This window comes from Scatophagus argus, chromosome 19 (genome assembly GCF_020382885.2).
Source record: "Scatophagus argus isolate fScaArg1 chromosome 19, fScaArg1.pri, whole genome shotgun sequence".
Classification (NCBI taxonomy): Eukaryota; Metazoa; Chordata; class Actinopteri; family Scatophagidae; genus Scatophagus; species Scatophagus argus.
This window is the reverse complement of record NC_058511.1, coordinates 11,231,735-11,249,781: the sequence shown is the minus strand read 5'-3', so window position 1 is coordinate 11,249,781 and position 18,047 is coordinate 11,231,735. Positions and strand designations below refer to the sequence as shown.

General features: G+C 41.6%; 1 long non-coding RNA gene across 1 annotated transcript; it reads left to right on the top strand.

The window, feature by feature from the left end:
- The first annotated feature begins 1,865 nt into the window (after positions 1-1,865).
- LOC124051010 lies at positions 1,866-7,361 on the top strand. Its single transcript, XR_006841723.1, has 2 exons — positions 1,866-2,002; positions 2,626-7,361. It is a non-coding gene; the product is annotated as an uncharacterized LOC124051010 (long non-coding RNA).
- The last annotated feature ends 10,686 nt before the right edge of the window (positions 7,362-18,047 follow it).

Sequence of the window (18,047 nt, the reverse complement as noted above, 5' to 3'; positions counted from 1 at the left end):
AATATTGATGGTGTTGAATAGCATCCACTTTAAAACACATTAGTGTCTGACAAACTTGACAAATTGTGAGGGGAATGTGAGCTCACCTGAATGTGAAGGTATTGTTAGGCACACCCCGACTTGAAAAACATCAGGTCATGGTCATACTGGTTGTAAACTGGGTGTGAAATCAAAGCCTGTGAAGGACAACAATGTCTTTAACCCTCAAGCATCAATTAGTGAAAAACAAAGGCATCATTTCCATATCTGTCAGCAATGCACCTCCAAGCAAAACAAATGGCGGTGCCAGCACTTTTATTTGCCCTAAGGCTAATATGGGTGAGGTTCATTGAGAATATCCATACATTGTTTTTGCTCTGAAACAGTTTTGTACAACACACGTGCATGAGAAGCTGCAACATTCTGTCTTTCTGGTGGTTTCTAAGGTCTCCATGCCTGTAAAGCTTTTTAACTAATCTAAGAAGTCAGCATGATGAAACAATTAAAAGCATGTTCGATTTCATTTTTAAAACGTGCAAGCTATCCTCTAATTGACCTTTTCCTTGGAGCTGATACGGGAGACTCCCAGGTGAGGGGAATTCTGGAGGAGTTTGCTCTCCAAAGTTGCACTCCTACTTTTCCATGCATCTCATTTGACTGGCAAATGTATATGCAAATCCACTGTGGCAATGAGTTGGATGCAAGGAGAGGTAGGTGAGTGTACACAGTGGGGTGGGTCAGTTCTGATGTGTGTGTGTGTGTGTGTGTGAGTGTGTGAGAGAGAGAGAGAGCATGGAGAGAAAGGATTCTTGCGTGCATGCTCCATCTTGCCTCCTTATAGCCCTCATTGTCCCAGGGCTATCAAGAGTTTTTTTTTGTTGTTTTTTTGCATGAAAATGCTCCCAGGCTATACATAATATGCATACAAGAGTGGGTTAGAGCTGGGCATACCATGAGCCTGTGTTAGAAAGTGTGAGTGTGTGTTCATTGAGTTGTCCATGTTGCATCACAAAGGAGTGAGTGACACATGGACGTTCCTCTTTCTAGTTGCAAAACAACCCTCTTCTTGTTCTCTGTCCTTCTGCACGTGTGTGTGTGTGTGTGTGTGTGTGTTCATCTTCTTCATTCATATGCAGCCTCTAGTAGTACGACGCGCTCATAGTGAAAACTGTGAGGAAGTTGTCACAAAGAGGGGAAGTGTGTAGTAAAAATATGCGAAGATACGTCCAGTATTGTTCACCTCATTGAGGGAGAATTTCCTCTTTTTTTCACATGCATGTACCACAGGGTGTGTGTGTGTGTGTGTGTATGTATGTGTATTCCTACATCTGTGTCTGTGCACTGCAGAAAGACGGATACACCCAATGTTTCAATACTGATGCGAAATGCCTAAAAATTCACTGGATATTGTTTTTTATTGTTGTTCCTCCTGCATCAGACTTCCTCCAATTAAGTTCTCCATGAGGTGATTATAGCATAATATATAAACTGCTTCTCCTTTTTTGGACCAAACTGCTTCCCAATAAAACTAATTTAATTTAGTTTTACCTTTTACTTCCCAACAGCCCAGACTCCCAAACTTTTAATCTGACATTTGCTGGCCTTCATTGCTAGTGCAGAGAGTCAAATGCACTGTGGATTAAACCACATGTGTGACGGAAAACGAGCGTGCAGATTGGTGCTTGAGAACATTTTCAAAATGTGTGAAATTTAAGCTGAAACAGAAGACGTTGCCATGATTGTGGTTATGTCACCAATGTGTTGCTTGCATCACCTTGTGTTAGCCTTCAATCGCGCATGTATGCATGTGTGTGTGCGTACGTGCGTTTGAGTGACCCAGGAAACTCTGCAGTGTCTCTGTCATTCTCTTCCCCCAGCTGATATCACTCACTTCCTGCTGTCTTCTCCCGTCCACTCTCTCTGCATCCATCATTCATGCTCTGGTCGAGGGAATAATTCGGCTTCCTGGTGTTTTCATGTCCACGTGATGAAACAGAAGGACATGGACTTGTGTCATCTCAGCGTAAGTCTATGACTGTTTGCTTCATTAATTCTTGACCTCCTCGTCCTCAGCGTCTCTTTTTGGCTTCCTCTCTCGTTTTAAGTATCTTTGAACTGGACCAGGAGCTCGGACTTGCCTGCCTACTTTTCTCTGCGTTTTCCTCTCCGATTGGTTGATGGCTGACATATTTTGACACAGAGCAAAAACAAAAGCACTGTTGTTTCAGTGACATGATTCTGAAAGTGGGATAGGGATGTGAGACTTCTCTGCTTCTCAGCACTGAAATTTAGCTTTGAAAGCATCTCACACTTTCATGGTTCTAAATTTGTTAAATTCAACAAAGACAGACTCTTATAAGTAGGAATATGGACCAAAAAATCCAGAATAATGTGATACAAAGGGGTGTGTATTACTTGTTTTCAAGCTAATCATGTCTATTTTTCTCTTTCTGGGAAATGGGCAGAGGAAAAGAGGAATGAGGAAGTACAAAGGAAAAACCTATCTCCTTTTATTTGCATATTTTTGTTGATATTAAGATGTGTCCATAACCTTTTAGACACATGAAGACACTTAAAATGTGACTAATAAATACAGACTTCATTAAAAAATGAACTAATTTCAGTCCACTGTTCAATGTCCTACAGAAACTTGTGGAGCCTGGAGCGTCCAGAACAAAAGACTTCATTCTGTGGGGAGTCCAGTAAATTTCAGAGCGACCAGATTTTGACGTTGATGTAAAAGAAAAGGCCACTTGATTCAAGTTTTGGTGACCAAAGTACACTTGCTGTGCACAGTGTGGAGATGAGAAAGCAGACAGATTTTCTCCCCTCCTTTGTAAAAGTATTTCCTTCTCTTTGCATGTGTACAGCTGAATGCAACACCATGTATGCTTTTGAGGATAGACTCTATGAAACCATTTGAAACTGGTTTTTGTCCTTCCTGTAAGTGTGGCTCAAAGACCCATTTTTACTTTCAGACACTTGGATGATACATGGTATAAAGAATTCCTTTAGTGTCAGTGCACCCAAGGCAAATGTACCTTCCTGCATATCACCTCACCTCACCTCACCTCACCCACAGAAATGCATTTCATCATAGAGGTTGCAGGAATGCCAGCAGTGCGGGAACTGGAGCAGTTCTGGGGTTCAGTACCGTGCTCAAAGCGCTTGGGCAGAGATGGTGGGGACTGGAGATGTAATACCAGCCCACAGATGGCATGCACCTTCTTGTTGGTGGACAGGACTGAACCAGAGGCCTTCAGCAAATGTTCAGGAAGAGGAAAGTTTGATGTGATGGTGGTGTTAGCCAGAAGGCTCAAGTTGTATTAACCGTTTTTTTCTTTTTACCTCTTGGTGATGTATTACTTAGTGTATTGCTTACTGTAAATCCCTCATTATCAAGTTGAGTCACATTACTCCATTTCTCCACATGTGATAAAAAACATGGTTACACATGTCTAATTATTCTGAATAATGAGCTTTCAAACGCATTTCTTAACGTTTTTAACTTATAAAATAACCCAAATCCTTTTGTATAAAAAATATCTTTTTAATGGAAACCATCATAAAACGGACCCCTATACGGAAAAGTTAACTCATGTACAGCTGGAAAACCTAGATTTCTTTCCTTCTGATGATGTGCCTGTTTGAGGATGACACCACTTACTGAAAGTCATGTGACTTAAGGAGAAATCCTTCACTTTACTTGACTGGTGAGTTTGATGAGAACTGCCTGCCAGCAGCTGTACAATAGAGACAGACGTGTAATGGTGTTGTTTTGTTAGTTGTTCTAAGATGCCTCGATAGCCATCAAAAACGTGTGAGGGTAAACACACTGCACTCTTAGGCAATATACGATGAACCTTATTGGAGGAAATCGGGTAGTTGAAATGTTTTGTGCAAAAGCATTCCTTGAAAATATAGGAGTGCAATTCTGCTGAAGGGAAATTATAGGGAAATTAAAGGGAAATGATTGATTACTAAATGAAGACTAATTAAAAACCCAGAAGGATGGAAGAAAGGAGCAAGAAAGAAACAGAAGCAGAGTGAAATAGAGCACAGGTGCTGTGCACAACAGAAACCCCAGGATCCGGCTGAGCGAGAACAGGCGAGAGTTTCCTAACAGTGCTGCGAGTCCTGACATGATGCTGATCGTGACACCGAGCCAGGATGGGATCGCGGAACAGGGAGTGAGACTAGACCCAGAAAAACGGGATTCCACTCTCACTCCCTGCTCACGGAGCAACATACCTCTCCAAGAGTTTCCCACGAGAAAAACCTCCGGCGTTTTTCGTTCTAGGTATAAGCAAAAAAGAAAAAAATGAAAAGAGAAAAGTCAGCAAAGGCAGGAGAGACAGGGAGATGGATAAATAGATACAACATGGAGCAGCATGGGAAAACTGGGGGCATGTCGTGGTGTATTTTGAGTGGGGGTGACAGAAGACAGACAGTCAGAGGGATTATGTGTGAGCTTTATGAGAAAAACTACTAGATAGGCATCAGCTGGCCATCTCTGGACCACAAGGTTTTCATAACTGTTTAGCAAGTTGCGTTCAGCTATGATACAGGTGCTCAATGCCCAGCAGAGGCCAGGAATACACAAGAGTCAACATGAGTGGTTAAATCAACACATAAAGATATTCAGACAAAATGCCAGGGTGTGGACCATGCCTCTGCCTTTGGCATTTAATTTGACCCACAAAATGTACCTGAAATTGCCGGTGATGTGACGTTTTTTTTTTTCCCCTCTGCTCTTTTTCTTCCCTTCTTCCTCCCAACGCCTCCATCCATCCCTTTGTTAGGAGGATAAAGTCACAGCTGTCAAACCTGTTCTTTGTCTTTATTTATCTGCTGGATCGGGAGGGATTTATTTCCATCACCACCTCTTCCTGCTCTTTTAAGGAACATAGAGGAGAGTTATTATGAGCTAAGTAAGAACTTGAGCAGTTTTTTAGACCTTTAATCTTTATATACACTGTGGACGCTACATAGTTTATGTACATGTTCCTGAAACTGGTGTTGACAAGCACCCACTCAGCTGAGATTCCCCCAAACAAGGTTACTAACTGATTCTCACCCTGAACTTTGACCTCCCTGTGGAGGGAGCAACTGAAAACAGGAACGTTGCTTACAAGGACAGCTCCTCAAAAGAAAAAGAGAAAAAGAATTAAAGTGTGACATTTTTACAGTGGAGGAAAATATTGAACACTTCAGTAAAAGTAGCAATACTACAATCTAAAAATGCTCCATTACAAGTAAAGGTCTTGCAGTCAAACACCTTTGTAATTAATTATTTAATTATATTTACAGTACTTGAATAAATATTCCACATTTGCGTTGTGTAATTATGACTGAAACACTGAGACTAGTGACATGTTATTTACTTAATCATTGTAGTTAAATAGGTGTCTCTGAGCCAGGAAGAAATTTTCCATCATAGTGCTGACTCACTCTTTGCATCTGATTTGCATAGCTTTGCATTCTACTGTGTTGCTGGCCAAGTTACCCATTCATCTGTGTATTTCTAAAATGTTATGCTTTTTGTGTGTGCCTGAAGGTCTAAATTATGATAGTAAATCGCAAACAGAGATTTTTATCTGATAGTATCTTCTCCGCCCTCACGTTGGCAGGATGACAGGCAGGTTGTGGTAAAAGTCCCCACCATGGGTACATTGTGGACCTGAGGCTTACAGTAAAGCTTTTTTTTTTTTCTTTTTGCTTCTTCATCTCATGTGCAAACACAAGTAAAAAGAAACTTTTAGATGTTTGCACAGCTAAAGTACATCCTGTTCCAGAGAACCCCCCACCCCACACACACATTCACCCATAGCGCAGCATGAGTTCCCCATAATGGCAAGGACAAAACCATACCTTTGTGCTTCTCTTCAACACTAAATAAACAGATTGTCTTCAGCTCCTGCAGGGTGCTGTAGTGCTGCAGTGGTTTGCACCATTATCATTGTTATTGTGGAAAGAACAAAAATATCTGTGGGTTTTAACAATAACCCTCCAATCTCTGAAATCCACTGTTCTTTGACCTGGCAGAGGTCATATACTTTCGATAAACATGTCAACCTTCAATTATTTGTCCTAGTCAAATGCTGTACTATCATCACATCACAAAACCAATATGATACAAATACTACAAAGAGCCACACTATGGTTATGGGAGGGTGGACGAGTGATTCGCACCTGGACACATGAGACTCTAATGAGTCACATTATGGTTGTGTACCCCCTTGCAGCGGATGTTGGCTGGGCAGGTCTAGCTTTAATACCTGGGACTCCCGACCAGTCAATCAGAACTGAAGAAGCCTTTTGGATGAAGCTTGACGCTTTTAAACTGAAGTCCAGTTGCCACAACTCAAGCTCTTCTACTCAAGATGACCTGGACAACTGAGAATCTACTCAGACTACAAAGACAACTACTGACTGCTGACTCAGTCCATACACATATATTCATCTCTGTCACAGTAAAACCCATCCAGTGATGTACAAAATGTGAAACAACACTATGGACTTGTCTATGTCGACAGCCTCACGTCCACTCAAGGATGTAACAGTAACTCCTACATAACAGGACCCTGTCATGTTTCTGATGAAGTGTTACACTACAGTAAGTGCTGGTTCAACATGTGTGTGTTTAAGTCATCACAGGCCAATGTACATGTTCAAACTTGTCAAGAGTTACAGAAGAGAAAACACTGTGTTGAATGTGTGTGTGTGTAGGCCTATGTACTACAGAGAAAGAGATACAGAGAGAGATGATGAGAAGGAGGTACCCATCCATCTTAATGAGTGCTTACTCATGTTACTGTTCCTTTCGTTTCATCTATGATGTTCCGCCTTTAGGTTTCTTTCTTCTTTTTTTTTTAAGTCCTCCTTTGACACCTGTAAGTCCTGCAGAGCAACTGACAGCCACCTAGCAAACAGCCTCAGCTTCATCAATCACACCTTGTTATCATGTTGGCACGTACTGTAAGCACCAAACGCATATTCAGCTTCACAGCTTGCTCATAAACACATCCTGTGCTCACTGAGATGTGTAAAGACACACACTCTCTTTTTCACTAGAACCCATTTCCTAGTGCCCTATGTAACATGCCCACACACTTTTTGTATGTACAAATACCCTGTATGTGCGTGAGAGTTATCAAGGCCCTGTGTTTCCTGTTTTGCAATCCTCACCATTGCCCTCCCAGAAAACGTCTGCCTCTGGCTGATTCAGGAACACCCTGTTTTCTGCCCTGCTCAGTGGGTGCATGCAACACTGAGGCATATGTATGTGTCCTGCCTCTGAGAAAAGCTTAACAGAAATATTGTCTGTCGTTGTTCAGACCTTTTTTCAAATCATAATGCTTTCATTAAACGATTTTAGGTGATTTTTTTCTGGTAATAATCCCCACTTTACACTGCTTGACATACAGAGTTGAGGAAAAAAGAGCTCTGAAGACAGAATGACAAGCAAATTTTCAGTTGAATTGACTATTGTCAGCTAAATTTTATCAATTGTGATATTCATCTGTTGCAGTGTAGAACTAATCAGGGTCAGGATTATAAATATGATAAGAACAAATGAAAGATCAGAATGTTTTTTTTTGGTTCTAATATAACAGTTTGGCTGTTTAGTATAATTTTTAACTGTTGGAGCTGCTGGTATGTAAACGTTCCCAAATCAAATAAAGAGCAGAACAGAGCTGCTAAGATTAGCCCTGAACTTGATCGCATCCGGGACCAGCCCAAACAATCAAGAACAAGGAGAATCAAGAATCAAAGGATGGGGAAAATACAAAATTGTGGATGTGCTAGATGTGCTAGATGTGCGTGGACTTTGAACTATTTGCCCACAAACTAACAAGACTCAGAAAAATGCAGTGCAAACTTTACCTGGAAAATTATTCTGCCGGGCACCTTATGTTTGGTTGTGTGTTTTTTTGGGGTTTTTTGGGTTTTTTTTGTGTGTGTGTGGTTAAATGATAAAGGGTCAACAGTTTCATTTCTAGGCTCTAAACTGGCAGAAATGCAAACATATAGATCCCTCTTACAAGAAACGTACGTCATCCTCAACGATATGAAACCAGATTATTTATCTGGACAAACCTGTGCATGTGTGCGTGTGTGTGTGTGTGTGAGTACAGATGGGAAACTCCTCCTTGTTCTGCAATTATCTGTCTAGATGGCTGTGCACCTGTACTTTACAACTCACCTGACAAACGTGCCAAAAATAACACAGCAACTGAGTCAGACCAAATACCTATACATGGTAAACTGTGACATATAGCAGTGGGGGTTTCCTATTCATTTTTACTGCTGTAAATTTGCTTATTATAGTGAGTAATCAATTTATCTAAGGCCATGCCCATTAGGGTGGTTTCCTCTGGAGGCAGGTGTGCCTGTTTGCATTTATGTGAGTGTGAAAGTGACTCTGCAGCTGGGAGTTCCCCGGTGATAAATAATTCACAGCTTTCACTTATCAATATCACACACTGATTGATGAGTAAATGATTGTAAGATTTGTATTGTTCTTCAACCAAACGGAACATCAGAGACTCCCACTAATACTTTACCCCCAGTGTGCCTGTGTGTCTGTGGGTAGAATGATTGTTACATCTACGTTAGCACTGCCTGCGTCTTACAAAATAGCAGGGCTGGACTGGTGTGGTGCTGGGGATGGGTTTGATTGGAGTCAAATGTGGTCAAGAGAAGCACCTACTGGTGTCAGATACTGTATGGTGTGTGTGTGTGTGTGTGTGGTTTGTTCTCAGGATGGGTGGAGTCGGGCAGGGCTTTTTGCTCCTATCATACCCACAAAAGAATGTGGCCTCTTTCCTAAGAAAATAAAATGATAAGCGTTAAAGCAAGCAAGTGATGTGTCATATGTTTGTCATGAAATGGATTGGATTCCAGGATTGACATTATTTTCATCATTAATTACAGGACACGAGGTTCCCAGCAGAGCATTGCCCAGAGTATTACATTACCTCTGCTGTATTGCCCTTTTTACCGTAATGCATTCTGCTGCCAGCTCTTCCCACACACACACACACACGCTCACACATCCAGTCACCTACTAGAAATGTGATTGATCAGTACACGCTACAATTTTTGCTCCAAGATTTAGTTCTGATGCTCATTTATCCAGTGAATTTACTTAAGGTCACTCTGATAGGTCCGCAGCTACACAGCGCTGCACTCACCCAGCTGCGATGCACTGTTAGTTCTGACACCTTTCTATCATTTCACCATTCATTTTTACAGCATTTTGCACTACTGATAGCTCTACTGTGGGATCAGACTGGGGGGGGGTTCCTATGAACATCAGAGAGCCTTTGGGGCCCATGACCTTGTCGCTGGATCACCAGTTCTCCTTACTTGGACCACTTTTGTTAGGTACTAACCACCACATACCAGCTACAGCCCATGAGACCTGCTGTACTGGAGACACTCAGATAAAGAACTCACAAACTAGCTAGCTGATCAATGTCATTTACTTCACCTGTAGTATAATGTTGTGGCTGCTCAGAACACATACACATAATGCTGTTGACACAAGGTATTCCCAGCATCACTGTTAAATACACATGTTTCTGATTGATGTTACATAATTTACATAAGAGAAGCATGAAACTGTAAACAAACCATAGCTTACAAGCCTTACATTCATGCACACGTAGACTGTGTACACATGAAGCTGGCTACATTTCAAAATGCAGCTTGTGTACGAAAATGAATTGTGAAATGAAATTACTGACTGTAGTAACATTATAGTGTTTTTAGCTTGGTCAAATCCACAATTAAACATCCACAATAGACACATGGCTCAAACCATCGTGCTCCATCAGTCGGTATACAACAACACTGTACATCATAGGCAACATCTGGCTGTCAGTGGGTCCTTAACACTGCTGTCCATCAGGTGTGTCCAATGTAGTCTCTGCTCTGTGTAGTCCTGTCTGTGAGAGCTGGGGCTTTGTTGTTATTGTGCAGAGGTGATCCCTCATGTCTCTCTCAGTGAGCAGCTGTCACTCCCTGCACCTCTGCTGTTGTTGTTGTCTTCACAAGGTACTTTCCCTCCCTCACACTTCCTCCCACAGGACCCTTTGTTTGTGACAGTGTGTGTGTGTGTGCGTGTGTGTGTGTGTGTGTGTATACAAGTGTGTCTAATGCATTTGGCACATGTATGTGATGTGGGTCCAAAGATTCTCAGAATATGATTTAAAGTGAATGTACCTTCACTACTGGTGATATGAATGCTGTCCCCCGACTTCATGCAGACACACACAGTCACAGTCACAGACACACCCAGACACTCAGATGCAAACACACGTGCATAGACATGTGCATTATTTCTTCCTTTAGTGCAAATGCACATTCATGGGGCTCTTCTTCACTAACTGAGATCACAGTCCAAGCTATTTACCAGGCAGCATTTTTTTTTTTTAATGCGGAACAAGTATTGTTTCTCATTTTTTACTCATCCAGTATGTGACGTAGTTGTGTCGCGTGATGGCTTTTGCATAACTCCTGCTTCTCTTTTCCTCCGACATTCACATCTCAGTTTCCACTGCCATAATGTCCACTGTACACGCGTGGGGACATCTGTCGGGGGTAGAACCAACCTTTTCTGTGGCAAGATGGAAAATGACAGGTACTGTGTGAGTGAGTGAGTGAGTGTGTGTATATGTGTTTAGTGGTGTGAGCAACTGTCTGAGAAAGAAAAAGCTGGTTTTAACAACACAGATATAATTTGCTTACCTCAGCTCAGCCGTGCTGGTGGTGTCGGTGGTGAGAATACAAGAGTGAATGTGTATTAAAATACTGAAACAGTTTTTTTGCTGCATTGTTTCTAGTCTTTTTGTGACACGGCACCGTGTACATTACAAGCAGGTGTGAGACCGATCTGCCTCTATGTGTGTGTGTGTGCAGGATGTACCTTATATGTATGAGCTTCCTGACACTAATGCGTGTCCATGTATTTGTTACAACAGTGCGAACACGCATGCGCTACCTGGACAGTAATTCTCATCACTTATTTGGGTATCAGAGTCATGTGGAGCCGCGGTCAGGCTCTGGCCCTGCTCTCTAAGGCTGACTCGTCCTAGATGACTATCATCCAGCACTGACCTTTCACCTTTAACCATTTCTCTGCTTTCACTGGACTTTTCATCCCTGATCGCAGGAATAAGACTCCGGGAAGAATTGGGAATCCCCTGCTAACGGCTTCTTTGATAAAAAGAAAGGTAGAGTGCTGCACCCAGCAGATGGTACGTGGTGAGTGGATAAGGGCTGAACATAGCAGATGTACATTATTAACTCATGTTCTGCAGGATAAAAGAGGCTTGAAACAATTATTAGAGAGGCATGAATTCTTTGTGAAAAGTGTTCTTTGTGTTTCCAAGCTTCATGTTGACTATAAACAATGTTTTTCTGTTTGTATTTGTAACCAGCATAAGTTCTTCTGTGATTCATGTGAGTGTGACTGCATCCAGCAATAAATACTTTTAATGACAAGTAATAAGTTGGTTATTATTTTTGAAATGCTTCCATTTAAAATGTGAACTCCAATACTAGCACCACAGCAATGAAGCCGCGATACAGACAGACAGACAGACGCACACACACAAACACACACACACAGTCTGTATATCCATCTGTTTTCTCTGCTTTTTTTCTTCCTCTCAACTCAACAATCCCACAGCTTCTTATCTCTCTGCACTGCTGTGCTCCTACCACCCTGAATCCTGCCCCCCACCCCCACACACCCACCCAGCACACACACACACACACACACACACACACACACACACACACACGCACACACACACCTCAACCCCCTATTTATTTTGCTGATGAGCTAAGGCGCCTCTGCTTGGTCACAATGTTGCATCCAGATAACTACACTGTGAAGTCTGTGGTTTTCTGTCTGTATGTCTGTGTGTGTGTGTGTGTGTGTGTGTGAGTGTGTGTGAACCAGTTTTCAAGGTGTTTATAATACTCCTAATTCAACAAGAAGACCGATTTGAACTGAAAAACTTTGTTGTCGTGTCTGCATACATCTTGAGTCTTGAAACACTTCATATAAAAATGCTTGGATCCTCTTGTATCTCTCTACACACCGATGGATTGGTAAATAGTTTAAATTTGTGTAATTAAATGTACAGCCTAGTCTATTGAGCAGTTTTTGATTTTGTCGTGATTAAAATGAAAAACGCAAACACATGTACCTCAGCTGCAGCTGAAATTTCCTGAAATTTTCTTCATGTAAAAATGGATTTCATCACATTCACACAACAGATAAACACAGACCAGGGAATTTTAGCTATTAGTTCATTAGAACAGTAATGAAGAGGAGGAGGAGGTAGGGACAGCTTATTGTTGACTGAGTGGACGCTATCACAACCACTTAAGTTGATCATGAAGAAGGAAATAAACAAACAAAAAACAAGAACATAGTGTACACTTGGTTGCTGGTTCATCAGTCTTAATGCTGATAATGCACATTTGTTGAGTGTGGTGACGCTTCTCTTTTTTTATAAATAGGGCTGAAAATTGATCTCTGACACATCGATCCTCATCACATGCTTCACAGTGGAGAATCATATTTTTGTGATTATTTTAAGTTGTTCTCACCTGAATCAGTCGGAATCAAACTAAAAGCTGCCTCAATGAAGAGCAAAAATTAAACATAAATCTCTCACCTTCTGACACACATTTAAAATATCTGCTGGAAACACTTCTGCTCTGCAAAAAAGGCCAAGCAATCAGTTTAATTTACATAAAAGATAGCTAGATAGATAGATAGATTGCAGTCTTGCATAATCTTTGTTGCAGTGTGTGTACATAAGAGTGTATTAGCACGATGTTGCTCAGATAAGACCTTTGAAACACACCTTGCCAGCTCTCTGGTATCTGTTGCTCTTATCTTTAAGAGGACAGGTGTCTCAAAACCCACCAACTGCATTGCTCAGTGCATTTATCACACACACACCCACCCACACACACACACACACACACACACACACACACACACACACACTGAATTGTTTGCTCAGAATTTCCTGCGGCTGATAACATCATTGCTCCGCAGCCACTGCAGCCCTATGGATAACCCACTCAGCAAACAGTGTTTGAAATGTAGTAATGATGATATGAGTAAAAGAAATAAAAATAAATAACATTTTAACATGTAAAATGTGTATAATTGTCAAATGTAAAATCATATTTGGACAAATTCATTGTTCTTTTGCCATCTTTTCTGAAAACCCTCCTGCTTTCTCTTTTTTCTTCCTGTGTTTGCATTTGTGCCTCTTCTGTCACAGCGACTGTTGAGCCCACAGGCCTTGTACTACTTTTGTTAACACTAAAGGTTAAAAAGCATTATTAGCACCATTTGTACACAATGAGTGCGTGCACACACACACACACACACACACACACACATATACACAAGCACACACACACACACTCTGCACATGTACAATATGCACACTCAGAGATATTTAGGTACATGTACATTGTCAGCATTTGCTCATCTTCCTGTCAATTTCCATTGAGAAAATGAGAGCAGAGACATTAACATCAGCATTCATGATTACAACTGATACGAAGTGGGTCAGAGTCAATGTGTGTGTATGATTGTGTGGTCTTGTCAGCAACCGGACACGTCTGTGTCTTTAAGGTTTTACGATTACAAAAGAAGGAAAATTAAAACGCTTGCACCAGTTTATTGTAAGAGGATTTTTATGTTTTACACCTGAATTGTGTCTGCTTGTAAATGCTCTGCTACTCAAACAAAACCAATAAAAAAATACCACCACCAACAAAGCTTTAGCATTACAACTTTATCAACTGGTTATTTTTCCTCATCGATCAACAGGCAGAAGCCTGCAGATCTTCATTGCTGATGATGAGCCACAGTAACAGGACAAATGAACTAACTTTGCAGAAAGTGTAGTCCTGACACGTTAAAGGGCAAAAGTGTCATAGAGGAGGGTGAGGCGCGATGAATCATTAAAATGGGGATAAAGACACTCATTTTCAGACAGTTCTCCTCAAGGTTATTCACGATGCTGCTGCTGCTCTTTTGTACACATGAGAAGTGGTGTGATGGTGTGATGTGTGAAGAATAGAAAAGAAAGCCTGAGAGCGAGGTTAAAACACTGCTTACTTTCTCACCACCTCACACCTGGCCAACTGCTGTGCTTTTCATGCTTTGGGAAACAGCTTAGAGCTTACTGACACTTTAAGCCAGGACTGGGCACATTAAACTTGGTGCTGACTTCATGTGACTTAAAATGGAAAGAACTTACATTTTAAAATTTTACAGCTTAGGCTTGCATTGTGAAATATGAAATATTCAGTATTTTCTGGGTTTCAATAGGAACTATGTCAGTTTAGGTTAATTTTGCTTTTGATAGCTCTAATGAGTTCATTTAACCCCACCCCCACCCATGTCCCTCATCCTGCGCTTTCCTCCCATATGTCTTCTCCAACAGTTGAATTAACCCCCCCCCCCCCAACACACACACACTTACTCACAAACAGATGAAAAGAGAACCTCAGTTGTACAGAGGAACATTTGCTTGGAACTAATGATGTCAGAACATGCCAGTCACTGCTCTATTCACCAGTTTATTTCATAACAGGTGTCATGCATACAAAGAGAAAGTGTGTTTGCCTCTCCCTGTGTGTGTGTGTGTGTGTGCTTTCAGCCTGGCTGTGTTTTGGACTGCAGACCACAAATTGGCCCAAGGTCTGAATGTTGTTATCTCATTGGTGCAATTATGCCCACTCCTGCTTGCTCACTTGCTCAAACACACACACACAACTTTCACCCCATTACCTCCAACCACACCCACCTCCTAAATGAGTTCAAGGGTAGTAGGGGGTGTATCTGAAGGGGTGTGTGAGTGTGTTTAGGAGGGGTGGAGGGCAGATCGAGGGCAGATTTATTGAGGCTGGGGGACCCCAGGGACAAGTGTCCTAAATCGAGGCGGTCAAGCGTGATCATGGCATGTGAATCAACATGTCAGTATCACTTAGGGACAACAATGGAATGGACAGACAGAGAGGAGAGGAAACAAGGAAAGGAGACAAGGAAACAAGAGGAGTGTTTTAGATGAACATATATGAGTGTGTGTATTAGTGGATGTTAGATTAGGAAATATTGAAATGTGAGTGTGTGTGTGCAGTTGTTGTGATGGCAGTGCAGGGTGGGATTATGTTGAAAGTGTGTCTGTGTGCCTGCGTCTATGTATCTGTGTGTGTGTGTGCGCGTGAGAGAGAGAGAGAGAGTGTGTGTAGTGGGTTCCATTGAAAGGCTCTTCCTTCTGCTCTATTTACCCAGGTGAATAGGGAAGCTGGACCAAGCCTGAGCGGGAAAACATGTCATTTTGTGCCTTGTAAATGTGAGTGTGTGGGCGGGGTGTCTGTGTGTGTGTGTGTGTGTGTGTGTGTGTTTGGGGGGGAGTTTCAGACACTTTTTCCTGACTGTATGCAACCAGAAGTTCTCAAGACAAAAAGTTAGCAACATGACCCCCTACCCCAAAATCCTGAACCCACACACGGGCAGATACACACAGATTAGAAACAAACTTGACTTATTCTGGATTTAACACAACATTAAACTGCTTTTAATGTTGTCCTTGTTAGTTTGTCGTCTCTCTCCCTCTCTCTCTCTCTGACTTGTTTTTGTGCATGTGATGAAGAAAACCTAGACAGACCAATGTGAAAGTAGACAATATGAGATCTAAGTGGAAGTGTCTGGAGTGTGTGTGTGTGTGTGTGTGTGTGTGTGTGTGTAGGGGTGTTGCTGGGAAAAGGCCTTGGTCTCAGTAAGTCAGGAAACTGGGTGACAAACCTGACCACACAACTGAGAAGGCTGTGTGTGTGTGTGTGTGTGTGTGTGTGTGTGCGCACATGCGTATGTATGTGTGTACGCAAGCGTGTGTGTGTGTGTGTGTGTGTGCGTGGTGTGCATGTCCATTTCTTTGTATGTGTGTGTTTGTGGTTTCTCATATAGAACCTGCTTAACTCATGACACCTGCATTCATAAGGTGGGTTTATTTACAGCATAGATCTTTTTTTAAATATTCCTTCACATGTCCTGTTCACACTTTGAGAAAAAGTTGTCAAAAGCTGACGTGATGTCAAGGATATTCTCTTGTGTCTTTCTTTCATACATAGTGTTTCATATACGTGGTATGAAAAAGAGAATTTGTTGCATCTTTGTATGATTGAAAATTAAAGTTATTTGGGTTTTGTTAAGTTGGACAAGTCCAGAAATTTGAAAATGCTACCTTAGGCCTTAGATGGAAATTTTTGAATTTTACCTAATAGCAGGGGGGGTAGAAGCAGCAGTAAAAATAATACCAACATTGGGACACAACACCTCACTGGTAGGTCTACGGGTCAGGTTAACCCTCTGTGTCATTGGTTCTGCTGACCTCACACTCAGTGAATTTTCAAAAGAGAGAACTTTTTTGCTTGACATCTTATAAACTCACTGACTAAACCACGACTCAGGAAAGCAGAATAATCATAATCTACAACTGAAATATTTTTTTGACCGTAGCCCCTATCAAGCTCGGTGCATCTGTGTCCTTATGTTAAATTTGTGTAGTTCAGAAGCCATTAAAAACGTGGTGACTTTTGTGAGGTGAGGCTGTCGTCTTGATGTTCACAAAATGTGTGAATATCAAAAAACTTTTTTTGCAATCGATGTTATTTCATTATTCATTTAAAAAGACAATTTGAAAATTGGGTGCAAGTCAAGCCTGGGTTATACGAGTCGATTATTTCATGACGCAAGCAAACAAAGACCCAACAAGCTTTCACGCTTACTTCTCTGCTGACCTCCTGCCTAATATTGTTGTTTATTCCCCTCTTTGTCAGTTTTTTTTTTCTTTGCTCTTTGACACTGTTGGCACTACTTTGATAATGCTGACCCAGTTTTTGAAATGTTTACAGTTATTGTTTTGGGGCTATCTGCAGCAGGCACATTGCTCTATACATTTTTTGGTCCTGAAAAACAACAAACAAACTGCCAAATGAATGGCAGCCAAATCTGGGAGACAGTAACTGTTACAAAGGAGTCTAATCACCTCAGCAGCAGCTCTAACAGTCTCCATCTCTCTCTCTCACTCTCTCTTAGTGTGTTCTCCTACCCTCCTATCTCAGTCTCTCTTTCCACATGGCAGGAGTCTATCTGCTCAATCTGTGTGTTCTAGTAGTGTGTGACCATGCATGCATGTGCATTTTGTGGTCGCGAGTCAGAGGTTGCACGTGGGTCATATTGTATACTGTCCGTGTGTCGCGGTCGTCACATGGCTGCAGACAAACTTGGACGTTTTGGGCAGGGATCCTGCACCTTTACCTCTATCTGCAAACGGATAACTGAAAACCGCAAAAGTGCTTAATCGATTCTGAGTCTGGATGAACAACACACACACAACCTCCTACACACATGCACATAACCTACATCTGAGCAGCATTTGTTGTAAGAAAGTAATCTTTGCATACCAGTGATTGACACAGCACTGTATGCTGTATAATAGGAGTAAAAAAAAAAAAAGGTTTTAAGAATCAGCTACTGAACTGGGTGAATTGTGTCTCCTGTGACATTAAATAAGCCTCAGTGGTATTTGGTCATATATAGGTTACACTGTTCTATCTGTGGCTCAGACTGGGTAAATTCAGGGCAGGCTTGTCCCATATTATAATCAGTCATAACAGATTTTTACTCACCATAAGCACTTTTTGGATGGGCCATACTGCCAAGATCAACCTTGTAATTACTACTACATGATGGAATTACCCATTTTCCTCAAACCTGTTAAGCCAGGTGCCTGATCATACCGCAACTTCTCCTTGAGCTCTGATGAAACTTGAAGTTCACTTTATTTCACTGTCAAACCTTAGGAAGTTCTGTTTTCTCGGTTTTTAATCCTTGAAGTTTCTTCATGTTCACATACGTAAATGCTGACAGAATAAGTCAGACTGTACAAACGCTAAAGTCCTGTGGTAGTCACTCATGCTCATGATGTGCAAAAAAAGCCGAAATAAAAGGC